General features: G+C 38.6%; 1 protein-coding gene across 3 annotated transcripts in view; it reads right to left on the bottom strand.

Moving 5' to 3' along the window:
- Positions 1–16,352, bottom strand: part of IMMP2L (inner mitochondrial membrane peptidase subunit 2) — a 957,053-nt gene that overhangs the window by 763,165 nt on the left and 177,536 nt on the right. The gene's annotated exons all lie outside the window — the stretch shown is intronic.

The raw sequence follows: 16,352 nt of genomic DNA, 5'->3' as shown, positions 1-16,352 counted from the left end.
GAAAGAGCTGATTCCAGCGATGAGCAGTGAAGGCACACAAGGAGGAGCCTGGAGCATCTTGTTACACCAGAAAGTAAAGAAATATTCAAAGAATGAGAAGACATGTCACAGGGACTCAAGATTATAGATCACTGGGGGAGACACAGGGAAAACATAAAGATAGAAATGGGAAAGAAAGGTTGATAGAACCTTTCAAAAGGTTGATAGAATGCTGAGCTGACTGATATAAGTAGATTGCTGCTGGCATTGGAATGTTATCATACCTCAACAGTAACACTGGGTTCAGGCAGGAATTATCAACGGTTGTTGAGTCAAGAGGAGAAGTTTTTTATTAGGAATAGGATATATGTATGGCCTCAGAATATGTCCCCAAAACCTACTCACCAGCAACAAGGGGAGAAACTGGACAATACCCTGGCCAGGTGAACACTGAGTGCTTCCAGATGTAATATCTGGAAAGGAAATATCACTTTTGTAATATTCTGACTGAGGATGTGAAACCTGAAACTAAATTGTGAGGAAACATCAGACTTAACTTATATGGGGATCATTCTATTAAAAAAAAAAAGAGAACTCTGTATTTTTCAAATATGTCAACGATATAAAAAGACAAAAAAGAGAAAAAAGCATTAAGAATTGTTTCAGACTATAAAGAGACATGACAACCAAATACAGTATATGTCCCTATACTGGATCTTGTACAAGAGAAAAAAACAAATATTTACAAAATACATTATCAGGTGCACTAACAAAATTCAACTATAGTAAGTTAGATAAAAATTAATATTACGTTATTTTGGTCATATTAAAATAGACTTCATTCTTAGGAAATGACATTGAAATAATTAACAGCAAAGGAAGGCAATGATATCACTAGTTCAGTTCAGTTCAGTTCAGTCTCTCAGTTGTGTCCAACTCTTTGCGACCCTATGAATTAATTGCAGCACGCCAGGCCTCCCTGTCTATCACCAACTACCGGAGTTCACTCAAACTCATGTCCATCGAGTCAGTTATGCCATCCAGCCATCTCATCCTCTGTCATCCCTTTTTTCTCCGGCCCCCAGTCTTTCCCAGCATCAGAGTCTTTTCTAATGAGACAACTCTTCGCATGAGGTGGCCAAAGTACTGGACTTTTAGCTTTAGCATCATTCTTTCTAAAGAACACCCAGGACTGATCTCCTTCAGAATGGACTGGTTGGATCTCCTTGCAATCCAAGGGACTCTCAAGAGTCTTCTCCAACACCACAGTTCAAAAGCATCAATTCTTCGGCGCTCAGCCTTCGTCACAGTCCAACTCTCACATCCATACATGACCACTGAAAAAATCATAGCCTGGACTAAATGGACCTTTGTTGGCAAAGTAATGTCTCTGCTTTTGAATATACTATCTAGGTTGGTCAAAACTTTCTTTCCAGGGAGTAAGCGTCTTTTAATTTCATGGCTGCAGTCACCATCTGCAGTGATTTTGGAGCCCAGAAAAATAAAGTCTGACACTGTTTCCACTAGTTCCCCAACTATTTCCCATGAAGTGATGGGACCGGATGCCATGATCTTCATTTTCTGAATGTTGAGCTTTAAGCCAAATTTTTCACTCTCCACTTTCACTTTCATCAAGAGGCTTTTTAGTTCCTCTTCACTTTCTGCCATAAAGGTGGTGTCATCTGCATATCTGAGGTTATTGATATTTCTCCCGGCATCTTGATTCCAGCTTGTGCTGCTTCCAGACCAGAGTTTCTCATGATGTACACTGCATATAAGTTAAATAAGCAGGGTGACAATATACAGCCTTGCTGTACTCCTTTTCCTATTTGGAACCAGTCTGTTGTTCCATGTCCAGTTCTAACTCTTGCTTCCTGACCTGCATATAGGTTTCTCAAGGGGCAGGTTAGGTGGTCTGGTATTCCCATCTCTTTCAGAATTTTCCACAGTTTCTTGTGATCCATAAAGTCAAAGGCTTTGGCATAGTCAATAAAGCAGAAATAGATGTTTTTCTGGAACTCTCTTGCTTTTTCCATGATCCAGCGGATGTTGGCAATTTGATCTCTGGTTCCTCTGCCTTTTTAAAACCAGCTTGAACATCAGAAGTTCACAGTTCACGTATTGCTAAAGCCTGGCTTGGAGAATTTTGAGCATTACTTTACTAGCGCATGAGAGGAGTGCAATTGTGTGGTAGTTTGAGCATTCCTTGGCATTGCCTTTCTATGGAATTGGAACGAAAACTTACCTTTTCCAGTCCTATGGCCACTGCTGAGTTTTCCAAATTTGCTGGCACAGTGAGTGCAGCACTTTCACAACATCATCTTTCAGGATTTGAAATAACTCAACTGGAATTCCATCACCTCCACTAGCTTTGTTCGCAGTGATGCTTCCTAAGGCCCACTTGACTTCACATTCCAGGATGTCTGGCTCTAAGTGAGTGATCACACCATCGTGATTATCTTGGTCTTGAAGATCTTTTTCGTACAGTGCTTCTGTGTATTCTTGCCACCTCTTCTTAATATCTTCTGCTTCTGTTAGGTCCATACTATTTCTGTCCTTTATTGAGCCCATCTTTGCATGAAGTGTTCCCTTGGTATCTCTAATTTTCTTGAAGAGATCCCTAGTCTTTCCCATTCTGTTGTTTTCCTCTATTTCTTTGCATTGATCACTGAGGAAGCTTTCTTATTTCTTCTTGCTGTTCTTTGTAACTCTGCATTCAGATACTTATATCTTTCCTTTTCTCCTTTGCTTTTTGCTTCTCTTCTTTTCACAGCTATTTGTAAGGCCTCCCCAGACAGCCATTTTGCTTTTTTGCATTTCTTTTCCATGGGGATGGTCTTGATCCCTGTCTCCTGTACAATGTTATAAACCTCAGTCCACAGTTCATCAGGCACTCTATCTATCAGATCTAGCCCCTGAAATGTATTTCTCACTTCCACTGTATAATCATAAGGGATTTGAGGGGAGCCGTGGCTAAGGGGAGCAACCCCACGTCTAAGGAGTGGTGGCTGCGCGGGCGGCCGAGAGGAGCTACTCCACATTCAAGGTCAGGAGGAGTGGCGGTGAGTAGATACCCTCGTCCAAGGTAAGGAGCAGTGGCTGCACTTTGCTGGAGCAGCTGTGTAAAGATACCCCACGTCCAACGTAAGAGAGACCCAAGTAAGATGGTAGGTGTTGCAAGAAGGCATCAGAGGGCAGACACACTGAAACCATATTCACAGAAAACTAGTCAATCTAATCACACTACGACCACAGCCTTGTCTAACTCAAAGAAACTAAGCCATGCCCTATGGGGCCACTCAAGACGGGTAGGTCATGCTGGAGAGGTCTGACAGAATGTGGTCCATTAGAGAGGGGAATGGCAAGCCACTTCGATATTCTTGCCTTGAGAACCCCATGAACAGTATTGATAAGATACTGAAAGAGGAACTCCCCAGCTCGGTAGGTGTCCAATATGCTACTGGAGATCAGTGGAGAAATAACTCCAGAAAGAATGAAGGGATAGAACCAAAGCAAAAACAATACCCAGTTGTGGATGTGACTGGTGATAGAAGCAAGGTCTGATGCTGTAAAGAGCAATATTGCATAGGAACCTGGAATGTTAGGTCCATGAATCAAGGCAAATTGGAAGTGGTCAAACAGGAGATGGCAAGAGTGAACATCAACATTCTAGGAATCAGCGAACTAAAATGGACGTGAATGGATGAATTTAACTCAGATGACCATTATATCTACTACTGAGGGCAGGAATCCCTCAGAAGAAATGGAGTAGCCATCATGGTCAACAAAAGAGTCTGAAATGCAGTACTTGGATGCAATCTCAAAAACGAAAGAATGATCTCTGTTCGTCTCCAAGGCAAACCATTCAGCATTACAGTAATCCAAGTCTATGCCCCAACCAGTAACGCTGAAGAAGCTGAAGCTGAACGGTTCTATGAAGACTACAAGACCTTTTAGAACTAACACCCAAAAAAGATGTCCTTTTCATTATAGGGGACTGGAATGCAAAAGTAGGAAGTCAAGAAACACCTGGAGTAACAGGCAAATTTGGCCTTGGAATGCGGAATGAAGCAGGGCAAAGACCAATAGAGTTTTGCCAAGAGAACACACTGGTCATAACACCCTCTTCCAACAACACAAGAGAAGACTCTACACATGGACATCACCAGATGGTCAACACCGAAATCAGATTGATTATATTCTTTGCAGCCAAAGATGGAGAAGCTCTATACAGTCAGCAAAAACAAGACCAGGAGCTGACTGTGGCTCAGATCATGAACTCCTTATTGCCAAATTCAGACTTAAATTGAAGAAAGTAGGTAAAACCACTAGACCAATCAGGTATGACCTAAATCAAATCCCTTATGATTATACAGTGGAAGTGAGAAATAGATTTAAGGGCCTAGATCTGATAGATAGAGTGCCTGATGAACTATGGACTGAGGTTCATGACATGACATCACCAACTTACTCTCAAAAGATTCTGAAGAAAAACATGAATGTAAATGCCCACTCTGTATGTGTGTGTACAGTGTATACATAAGTATCATTAAACACAGATGTATTCAGATGTTCTCTGTACTACCCTTGAGACTTTGTGTAATTTACAATGATTTCCAAATCAAAAGCTTGAGCGGACTTTTGGACTCTGAGGGAGAGGGAGAGGGTGGGATGATTTGGGAGAATGGCATTGAAACATGTATGCTATCATGTAAGAAACGAATCGCCAGTCTATGTTCGATGCAGGATACAGGATGCTTGGGCTGGTGTACGGGGATGATCCAGAGAGATGATATGGGGTGGGAGGTGGGAGGGGGGTTCATGTTTGGGAACTCATGTACACCCCTGGCGGATTCATGTCAGTGTATGGCAAAACCAATACAGTATTGTAAAGTAAAATAAAGTAAAAATAAAAATTTAAAAAATAAAAATAAAATAAAATAAAAGCAGAAGAATGAAAACACATAGTCCAAACAACATGAGAGGCAGAAGAATCAGACAGGGGAATCAGATAGGTGGATGTGAAGTATAATATCTTCCATGACAGATGCATGACTGTTTTCTTATTACTATGTTTTATAACTACATATATGTTACTTATTCTCACATGTGTAAAGTAGCATATTACAAAGCAGAATAAAGGTACAATAAAGCTCTATAAGTTATTTTAATAATTAGTTCAAAACTACTATAAGAATATGAGGAACAAACAAAGTCCAAACTTGCTGCTAAGTCACTTCAGTCATGTCTGATTCTGCGCGACCCCACAGATGGCAGCCAACAAGGCTCCTCTGTCCCTGGGATTCTCCAGCCAAGAATACTGGAGTGGGTTGCCAGTTACTTCTCCAATGCATGAATGTGAAAAGTGAAAGTGAAGTCGCTTAGTCGTGTCCGACTCTTCGTGACCCCATGGACGGTAGCCTACCAGGTTCCTCCGCCCATCATGTAAGAGTACTGGAGTAGGTTGCCATTTCCTTCTCCAAAACCACCCAGAAATCCTACTCCTAGGCATATACCCTGAGGAAATCAAAATTGAAAAAGACACGTGTATCTCGTTGTTCATTGCAGGACTATTTGTAATAGCTAGAACATGGAAGCAACCTAGATGTCTGTGGACAGATGAATGGATAAAGAAGTTGTGGTATATAAACACAATGGAATATTATTCAGCCATAAAAAGGAATGCATTTGAGTCAGTTCTAACGAGGTGGATGAACCTAGAACCTATTATACAGAGTGAAGTAAGGCAGAAAGAGAAAGATAACTATCATGTTCTAATGCATATATATGAAATCTAGAAAAATGGTGCTGAAGAATTTATTTACAGGGCAGCAGGGGAGAAACAGACATAAAGAACAGACTTATGGACATGAGGAGACGGGAGGAGAGGGTGAGATGTATGGAAAGAGTAACATGGAAACTTACATTACCATATGTAAAATAGATATCCAATGGGAATTTGCTGTATGGCACAGGAAACTCAAACAGGGGCTCTGTGTCAACCTAGAGGGGAGGGGTGGGGAGGGAGATAGGAGAGAGGTTCAAAAGGGAGGGGATATATGTATACCTATGGCTGATTCATGTTGAGGTCTGACAGAAAACAACAAAATTATGTAAAGCAATTATCCTTCAATAATAAAATAAATTAATTAAGAATAAAATCTGTTATATGCCCATATACCAATAGCAAGCTATCAGAAATAGATTCAGAGAACAACCATATTTACAATTATATGAAAAAGAATAAAATACCTAGGAATAAATTTAACTCAGGAGTTTAAAGACTTGTACAGTGAAAACTGTAGACATTAATGAAAGAAATGGAAGGAGACACAAATAAATGAAAAGATACTTTGTGTTCAAGGACTGTAACAACTAACATTGCTAAAATGACCATACTATGAAAACCAATCCACAGATTCAAGACAATCCCTGTCAAAGTGCCAATGGCATATTTCACAGGAATAGAAAAAACAATCCTAAAATTTGTATAAAATCACAACAGAACCCAAAGAGTCAAAGCAAGCTGGAGAAAGAAAAAGTTGGATGCGTCACATACCCTGATTTCAAACTACACTACATGCTATGCAAACAAAACAGTATTCCATAAGCATAAAAACAGACACACAGATCAGTGTAACAGACTGCCCAGAAATAAACCCAAGCATATACCATCAATTAATCTATATCAAAGGAAGCAAGAATATACAATGTGGAAAGACAATCTCTTCAATAACTGGTGCTGGGGAAACTAAACAGCCACACGCAGAAGAACACAACTCAATTACATCTTAAACCATTCATAAAAATTAACTAAAAATGGGTTAAAGTTCTAATCAGAGGAAAAATAACATAATTTTGAATGGTGATGGATGCTAACTAGATTTATTGTGGTGATCATTTTACACTACAGAAAAATATTGAATCATGTTGTACACCCAAGACTAATGTAAGATGGCAATTACATCTCAATTTTTAGAAAACTTAAAGAATATGAAAAGCCCTCACAATGAAGCACACCACAGACTAATAAATATTTTTGAAGTAATAATCAATTTGTTTTTATTCCACTGAGTTAAGAGCATAGTATTAATTTTAGGTCCAGTTCTTTAATTCTTCTGCTTCTTCAATTTGGTAAGTCTTTTCCCCTCAACAAAAAACGTGTGTGTGTGTGTGTGTGTGTGTGTGTGTGCGCGCACGCGCGCGCAGTGTAGTGTAACAAATAGTACAGTTAACAAGGTTTAATGTGAATCATTATATTAGTTGCTAAAATTTATTACTTACTAAGTGCCAGGCTACTAACGCTACCATGCTCAGTTCAGTTCAGTTCAGTCGCTCAGTCGTGTCCGACTAGTAAGTGCTGAATATAGATTGTATCTTTTAGCAATCATAATCACTCTTATGACATAGATCCTATTTTTTCACCACTCTTCAGAAAGAAAAACCAGCAACAGAAAGATTAGGTAACTCATGCAAGGTCATACAGCGAGCAAGAGTCAGAGTCAAAATCAACCCAGGAAATCTCATTCTAGACCCCATACTTTTAGACACCAGGCTCCACTGTGTTTTTGTTACCTTCCTGAACCTAAGTTAATGACCTCAAATTTTTCTTGTGCTGAATATATCCGTAAAATCACCATCTACTACTTCAAATCCAGTACTTTAAACCAGTAGGTAGAAAATAAATTATAGCTATTATTTCTATTCACTGTGGGCAGCAAATGCTGTATATAAAATTCAAAAACCAATGCAATCTTAGAGTTGAATTTCCCTGTGTCTTCCTTCCTCTGACCCCTCATGGTGGAAAAAAAGAAAAAATTCTTGAGTAATTAAAATGCTACCAGAGACAATGTAATACAGAAAAGGTTTTTAAATAGTCTCATTCTATATACACTAGGTAACTCACATTTAAAAATACTTAGTATGTTATTTAGAAAAGGCAGATTTTACTGGATGTAGAACAAGCTTTCCAGCATAATATGATCACTTGACAGGTGAAGTGAACATATGTCATTTAGTGGCAGCCTGGCACCCAGCCCCTTTCCCGATGTTACTCACCTCTCTTTTAGGGAATCTTCTCCTTCACTGTACCATCCTGATGGAAACATAAATCTAAATGCATGCCCTCCAATTACAGAAACCAAAGGTATCCTTCAGAGGCTGCTCTGGGATCATTTCTATACAGTTCCTGGTATCAGTTGGCCAGCATAAAACACAAGGTTAGTCAATAAAACATAGTCTCTTGGGACTTGGTTTATTAAACAGACTATGTACATACCATGGAGAAGCAAATGGCAACCCACTCCAGTATTCCTGCCTGGAGAATCCCTTAGACAGAAGAGCCTGGCAGGCTACAGTCCACAGGGTTACAAAGAGTTGGATAAAACTGAGTTACTGACTTATGCACATACCAAAGACCAGGTCAGAATTGATCCAAGTCAGCAACAGAGCCTGGGCAATTTTGTTGACTGTTCCTGTTACCAAGACCTTTGGATCTGGCTGATTCCTCCCTGTTTCAAGGAGAGGAGTCTCCCTTCAATCTAACTATGCAGTCTCCCTTCAATCCTGAGAGCCTCCCTCAGGCTAAAAATTTCAGGTAAATTCCTCTTTTGATTTTAAATCAGTCTGTGTCTTTTGCTGGCAAAGATGACAAAAAAGATGATAACCATACAGAATATAAAGCCATAAGGGGATGAAATTATATAATCTTATTTAGCATTTCTTTGGATGACTTTTACTCTTTTCCATTAGTTTGGTATGTATGCTAGCCAAAGAATACGAAGATCTAGATTCTAGTCCAGACTTTCATCAGCAGGCTTTAACATTTCCAGTGTGAATTCATTCATTCTCGATTTTTTTCCTCATCTATGAATAAAGATAGTTTGAACTGTAAGTTTTCTTGCATTCATAAAATGTTAACGTTTTGTAGAAAAGATCAGTCTTACTGACACCAATAATACAGACTTTCTTTACAGAAATTAGCACATGGTTGTAATTGTTGACTTCACTATTTTTTATTCATTTTTAAATATTGTTTTTCATATAAGTAAGATCTACAGCAGTTTCTGACATAAAGAATAGGAATAAAATAATTTCAGACTATTTCCCTAAGGAAATGACATCACATCTCAGAAGATCTACCTATAAAAAATAAATAGGTTTGAAATACTATTACACAGTAAACACTATTATATTTTTAATATCCACAGCCAAAACAATACAGTTTCTACCAATTTTTACATTTTCTAGTATCACTATATTCTCCTGAAATGTGCTTTCCTTCATGCTTTCAAATGTTGTATAAATACCAACGTAACCTAGAAGTTTCAAGTTCAAGAGAATAAATAATAAATACTTCCTTTTAAATTTTGTTGATGATTTGATAGACATATTCTGCTAAATGTGTATAAAATTGATTGGTGCACTTATTAAGGAATATATCCATTACAGTACCATCAGTTAAACTTTTCTAAAAATCTTCTAAAAGAGATCTAAAAATACTGGTCAGCCAAAATGTTTTAAATTGTGTTAGTACTGAAACCATTACATACATAGCAAAGTACTATTATGAATTCTTATAAAAATTACAAAGTAAAGTCTTCCTCAAAAGCCATTCAAACCAAGGAGACTGACAATCATTAAGTCATGTCTACAAGAAACATGTTATTCAATATTGACACTTATCAAGGGGTAACTGAATTTGAAAAGCTATGAGATTCTGTTCCTCTCTTGAAGGTTTTATCTCCTTAAACCTAATCTTAGGTATACTAATTGTTCCTAACTCTCAACACAATTCAACAAGGAATTCCAACTCAACATAATGTCATACATACTAGAAAAGAGATGGTATTCAGTGCTATCTCTCAAGGATGCAATTAATTCTGTGTGGGGGCATAGAAAGAGCTACAGAGAAGAGGTAACAGATTAAAAACCTCTTTTAAAACCTTTATAAAAACCTCAAAAATATGAAAATGACCTCAAAATATGAATAATAAACTCCTATGTAGATAATGTACTTTGCAGTCTTTCACATCTGAGTTTCAACCCCAGTTCTACCATTCTGTTGCCCATGTAAAATTGATCAAGTTGTTTAAAAATATAGAAAGTAGGCCTTATTCTGCCAATAACTGTGATCTTAGGCAATTCCATTCACCTCTCTAGACATCAATTTCCTAAATCTATGAAAGAAATCATGAAGTCATGCTTTAAGAGCTTTAACTTTCCCTCTGATTCTAACATGAGTCTATATTATATATTATAGAAATTCCTATCCTCTGTTGGATGTGTTCATTTAGCAACTATTTATCCACAATATGTGGGTACAACTAAGTACCCACAATATGTCAGGCAGTGTTCTAGCACATGTGAATGTAACAGTCCAAAATCACATGAAAATTACAGAAAATGTCTATTGAATAACTTATAATTCAATAGATATTGAGTTATATCTATATAATTTATTTGCTTTGTTGTCTCCTTGTTCACAATCATTTCCCTGTAAGTATGACATGTGTATTTAAAACAGTTAACACTGGTACAAAAGAAAAACACAAACATTAACACAAAAAGAGAAATTTAAATGAAGATGAAGTATAGTTAGTAACACTGCCATCAACATGATAATTTCTCTAAATTCACATTCAATCAGTGAGCCTTAGCAACCTGACAAAAAAAGACAGTATGTTAATGACTCTCTAACCAATTTAGTATACAGCCATCTTTTCTTCCTCATTTAAACTATTACATAGTTTCTTAAGAATTATGATATAACCAGGTAAGTTTTCTTTAAAGATAAATAAAATCTGTATATGGCAAGTAAACACAAAAATCTACAATATCACTTTTTAAGATATTTCACTTCTATATCTGGCATTTCTGGCTTTTAGACCATCTATGTCATTACACAAGGTCTTTATTTAAGAATCATATTATCAGTTTTCAAAAACTGACTTATTCTTAGGTAAGTAATTTTAAAATTCAGGAATTGTCAGGCAGTTCCAGAAACTCAAGATTTTGTCAAAAGACAGGGAATTTGGATGGTGAGGTAGGCGGAGGGTGTGGATTGCTGAAAGGATACAAGATGAAAATAGAGCTGAACTGACCTCAGAATACACAGTGACTTGAGGAGTCACAGGGCAACTCAGTTGGACTCCTCTTCTGGGTCTGCTTCTTGCTTTTAGCAAGCTACTAGTTCTTTAGTATGCCTCTTCCCGTTATCTCATGGCAATGTTGTCTTTATGGCTGCTCTAGCCTCCTGGATTCTGCAGCCTACTTTCTCTTAGGAAATCTGAGTACTTCTACATCATTCTAATAACTGCATCCCTCCTCTAAGGAGAAACAATCCTACAAGGGGTGTGGACAGTACACCCTGGAACAGAGTTCTCACACACAGCCCCTTCCATGATGTGCGCCTCTGCCTGCCTTCCTATAGTCAGTGGTCAGGACAATGGGGTCATGTGGTAAGACACATCACCTCATGGCAAATAAATGGGGAAAAAGAGGAAACAGCAACAGATTTTATTTTCCTGGGCTCCAAAATCACTGCAGACTATGAGTGCAGCCACACTTGCTTCTTGGAAGAAAAGCTATGACAAATCTAGACAGCGCATTAAAAAGCAGACATCACTTTGCCAACAATGGTCTGTATGGTCAAAGATATGGTTTTTACAGTAGTCATGTAAGGATGTAAAAACTGGCCCATAAAGAAGGCTGAGTGCCAAAGAACTGATGCTTCTGAGCTGTGGTGCTGGAGAAGACTCGAGAGTCCCTTTAACAGCAACATCAAACCAGTCAATCCTAAAGGAAATCAACCTTGAATAACCACTGGAAGGACTGATGCTGAAGCTGAAGATCTAATACTTTGGCTACCTGATGTGAAGAGCAGATTCACTGGAAAAGACCAAGATGTTGGAAAACATTGAGGGCAGGAGCAGAAGGGCAAGACAGAGGGTGAGATGGTTGGATGGCATCACTGACTCAATGGACATGAGTTTGGGCAAACTCTGGGAGATACTGAAGGACAGGGAAGCCTGGTGTGTTGTGCTTCATGAGGTCACAGAGTCAGACATGACTTAGCAACTGAACAACAACAATGGTGAGACAGACAACTTGGTATTATATGCATAAGGCACCCTTCAGAAGATTATGGCACAGTAGGTACCTTGAAGTTTCTAAGAAAGACACAGCGTGACAGCATGACTGCTAGGCACCTTCAACAGACTATTCACTATGTAGAGATACAGTCTCACCACAGAGACTGTATGTTCAGAGACTGAACAAGTCATGTTCACCAAGTAAGGCCACTTCTTTACAGGCACAGGAAACAAGTATATAAACTTGAAATTTAAAATTCAAAGAAAAGTGTGATGAAGTGGGTATGTGTTTTTGAAAAAACAAACTCAGCCTGGGAAACTATTCTTTAAAGAAAAACAAAAACATAACATATAAACATGGAAAACAAACTGTAAAATTACTATTTTTAAAGATGAGCCTGTTAGCATCCAATATGCACTGCAAAGTGGCACGTCTTAGATTTCAGCTACTCAGCCACAACTGACAGTCTCCAAATTGTGCAGCTCAGAGTACATGAACAAATGGCCACCACACTGGGTGAGAGCAATCAGCCTGGCTGCTCCCCTGCTTCAGTGCTCCACTTTTACCAGTGAGGGGCAGCCAGCACTGCACAACTCCTAGCCAGAGGGCTCTGTCCTGGCCTCATGTATAAAAATTGCAAGCCACTATAAAACTAAACAATCGGAACAACTATTACTACCATTTGCTTTATAATGATTATTTTAATAAAGTAACGGAGGAATATAAAAGAAAAGGACACCCATCTCTTTTCTCTTTCTGATGGCAGACAAGAAAAAACACATCTGTAAGGTGACTTGCTTGGCTTACAGGGAGGCAGATACCAAAGAAGGCATCGAAGAGCTACAGGAATGGGAGTTTGCAGACCTGGTCAAGGCACTGATTATGACTCACATCTACCTGTCCCAGGTCTAGTCTTCTCACTTACCTGTTGAAGATCCTTGGGGCTTTCATACTTGGGATAAGACATCACTTCCCTTCTCCTGGGCCTCCACAGCACAAATCAATGGGAGGCCCAGCAATTCCAGACAGGAGCAGTCCTTCCAGGGTATACACAGCCATTGACAGGAATGAAAACTGAGAACCTTCCTCCTCCCAAGCAACATTCACATTTTTGGCAAATTTATGTCCTTTATTTCCTCTTCTTATCAGCTCCCAAAGATGTCTCCGAATCTCAGGTCATCTCTATTCCCAAAAGGCTCCAAGGGCAGTGAGGCAACCCCAATGTCATCAGGGACTTGCAAATACAGTTGACAATAATGCATCAATATTTGCTCACCAATTACAACAAATGTTCCACACTAATTCAGGTTGTTAGTAACAGGAGACACTGCAAAGTGACGAGAGGTATATGGGAATTCTGTTCTTCCTGATCAATTTTCTGTAAATCTAAAACTGCTCTAAAAAATAAAGTTTATTATTTTAAAATTGAATAAAGGCATAAACAGACTGTCTACCAGCTTTCAAATGATCACTGACATCATTATCTCTTCTGATGAGGTTTTTTTTTTAATACAAGCTAATTCTGTTTCATAAAGAAAATGGGAGGGGGGAGGACAGAGTAGCAGACAGATAAGGAAGCTGAAGCTGTATGTAACGTATCTCTTCTTCGCTACAAGTCTATCCAAGAGCTCATGAACACAATGTATGAGTGAGGATGGCAAGAAACATGAGTTTTACATGACTACAAACAAATCAACAATAATTATGAGCAGTCAGAATTCCTAATCATTTTCATTTTCCTATTCAAATGTTGTGAGGTCACGAAAACATTTTCATAAAAAGGTCATATGTCTACACACTTAAGGTGAACACCCAGTCAGGACAAAAGTGAAAAATCAAGAGTTGATTCCATCTATTTTGTTACTTAAAGAGGGAAGGGGCCTACAAAAGTATACAGTTTTCTCATTTTAGAGAATTAAGTGACTTTCCCCAAAACACTTAAAAGTGGTATGAATGGAAAAATTAAAAAAAAAAAAAAAAACACTAACTACAGAGGAAAAGATATCAAAAGCTTCAGACAGAATAATTGTTAAATAAGCATTTAATATTAACTGAAATTATATACCAGAGAAAGGAAAACAATAGATTTTCTATGAAAAGGAAAAACAAATCAAAGATGGTCAGAAAAGTTATTTGGATGGAGGGCGGGGGTATGGCATGCTGCAGAAAGGCTTGTACCACCTGCCCAGCAGCAGTGTTATGAGAGCTAGATGAGACATTTGTAAATATACTTGGAAAATGCCAGGTCGTAAAACTGTTAAAACTGAGGAAAATACTAAAGGAGAGAAAACTGGTTTTCATCGCCGTCAAATAAGGCAAGGCCGACAACGAGCAATGTGGTTAGGATCCCTTCCCTGGTCCCTTGGTGTTCCACATGTGGCCACATGAAAAATTGCACTGATATTTGTCCATTTTTCTTGACAACTTTGGTTATAAGCATTGCTAAGATGCTTATAGGAGAAGGCAATGGCCCCCACTCCAGTACTCGTTTGCCTGGAAAATCCCGTGGACAGAGGAGCCTGGCAGGCTTCAGTCCATGGGGTCACTAAGAGTCGGACACGACTGAGTGATTTCGCTTTCACTTTTGTGCATTGGAGAAGGAAATGGCAACCCACTCCAGAGGTCTTGCCTGGAGAATCCCAGGGACAAGGGAGCCTAGTGGGCTGCCATCTATGGGGTCGCACAGAGTCAGACACAACTGAAGTGACTTAGCAGCAGCAGCAGCAAGATGCTTATATGTTCCTCCAGGAGACAAATTGGTTAGTGAAGATTATGAACTAAAGGAAAATGCCTTCAAGAATGAGGTGATGTGGGTAGAATAAATCCTTACCCTGCCCCCAAGAAAGCTAAGAGCTGATTCCACTTATTCTGTGCCAAATTAATTTCTCCTCTGCTGAGTAGTAGCTCATCAATCACCTACTCCTAAGCATGAATGGAGACCTTGGGAAAATACATCAGATTCAAATGAACCCATTTTTAAAGTAAAAGGCACTCACATATCACAAGAATGGCTTATACTTTCAAAAACACTGCTTCGAATCAAATCCAAGTTACAAAATGCTTTTTTTTTTTTGTCCCCTGCTTTTTTAATCATGAAGGAAAAAAATGTTAATACCTCTTTCTAATTCTTGGCTTGCTCTGACAATTCCTACTTAAGTCTCAGTAAAGACCTTGTTCCTGAACAAAACTAAACCCTTACCATAGTTACTTCAAACTATTTAAAGCTGTAACTAAGCACAAAGCAGATCTTTTAAAATTGCTCACACGCTAGAATTTGACAGCGTCCTAAGTGCCTATAAATGAATATTGAATGATGCAAATTGGTAACCAGTTGATAATGCATCTGTGTAAATCAAATGAACATTCATGTAATAAATTCACATCTGACCTTTTTAACCTGTCCCAGTATTGATCATTCTTTGGTGGATAAGGTCCTAAATGAGGCTAATGATACTTGTTTAAAAAATGGAAAGGAAACAAATGCATTCTATGGGAATGACTAAATAAAAGCATTAAAACTTGGTGATAAGAAGCCAGTTCCCAGGAGGAAAAAAAAAATCCAACACTAGAAAAAAGTGACGGGACTTAACAACTTCACAAGATGAGCTTTACCAAGTCTATGCTAACTCCACATTATTATTGCCCTTATATCTAACAATCATAACTCATCTGATACACAACTTATCATCAGGCTCCTTGCATTTTTTCACAGTATTAAAGGCAAGAATGTCATTAATACCATTCTTATCAAATTAAAACCAAAGGACAGTCCAATCCTGAGAGTTAAACAAAGTAAGGACATAAGTGAGATGGCTTTGGTCATAAATCAAAAGCTAATAGGGCCTGAACACATGAGTCTGACCCTTTAACAACATTCTCTCCCAGCTTGACAACTCAAGTGAGAAAAAGTGTAGGGGTTATCCCTTGTGCTAAGACACTGGATGCTACACTTGCTATTAGCTGAAGCTATCACACTATTCAGAAAACTTTTTACATGAAATCAGGTAAAACTGTCACCGGACTTCCCTGATGGCTCAGTGGTAAAGAATCCGCCTGCCAATGCAGGAGACACAGATTCAATCTCTGGGTCAGGGAGATACCTAGGAGAAAGAAATGGCAACCCACTCCAGAATTCTAGCCTGGGCAATCCCATGGACAAGGACGCCTGGTGGGCTACGGTTTGCAGATTCGCAAAATAGTCAGACATGACTAAGCAACTGAACAACAAAAAAATTACCATTATCACCAAGACTAGACTTTTGTTATCTAACAAATTATGA

This window comes from Oryx dammah, unplaced genomic scaffold, assembly GCF_014754425.2.
Source record: "Oryx dammah isolate SB20612 unplaced genomic scaffold, SCBI_Odam_1.1 HiC_scaffold_18, whole genome shotgun sequence".
NCBI classification, from domain to species: domain Eukaryota; kingdom Metazoa; phylum Chordata; class Mammalia; order Artiodactyla; family Bovidae; genus Oryx; species Oryx dammah.
Note: the sequence above shows the minus strand (reverse complement) of the source record. Positions and strands in the feature narration are given on the sequence as shown.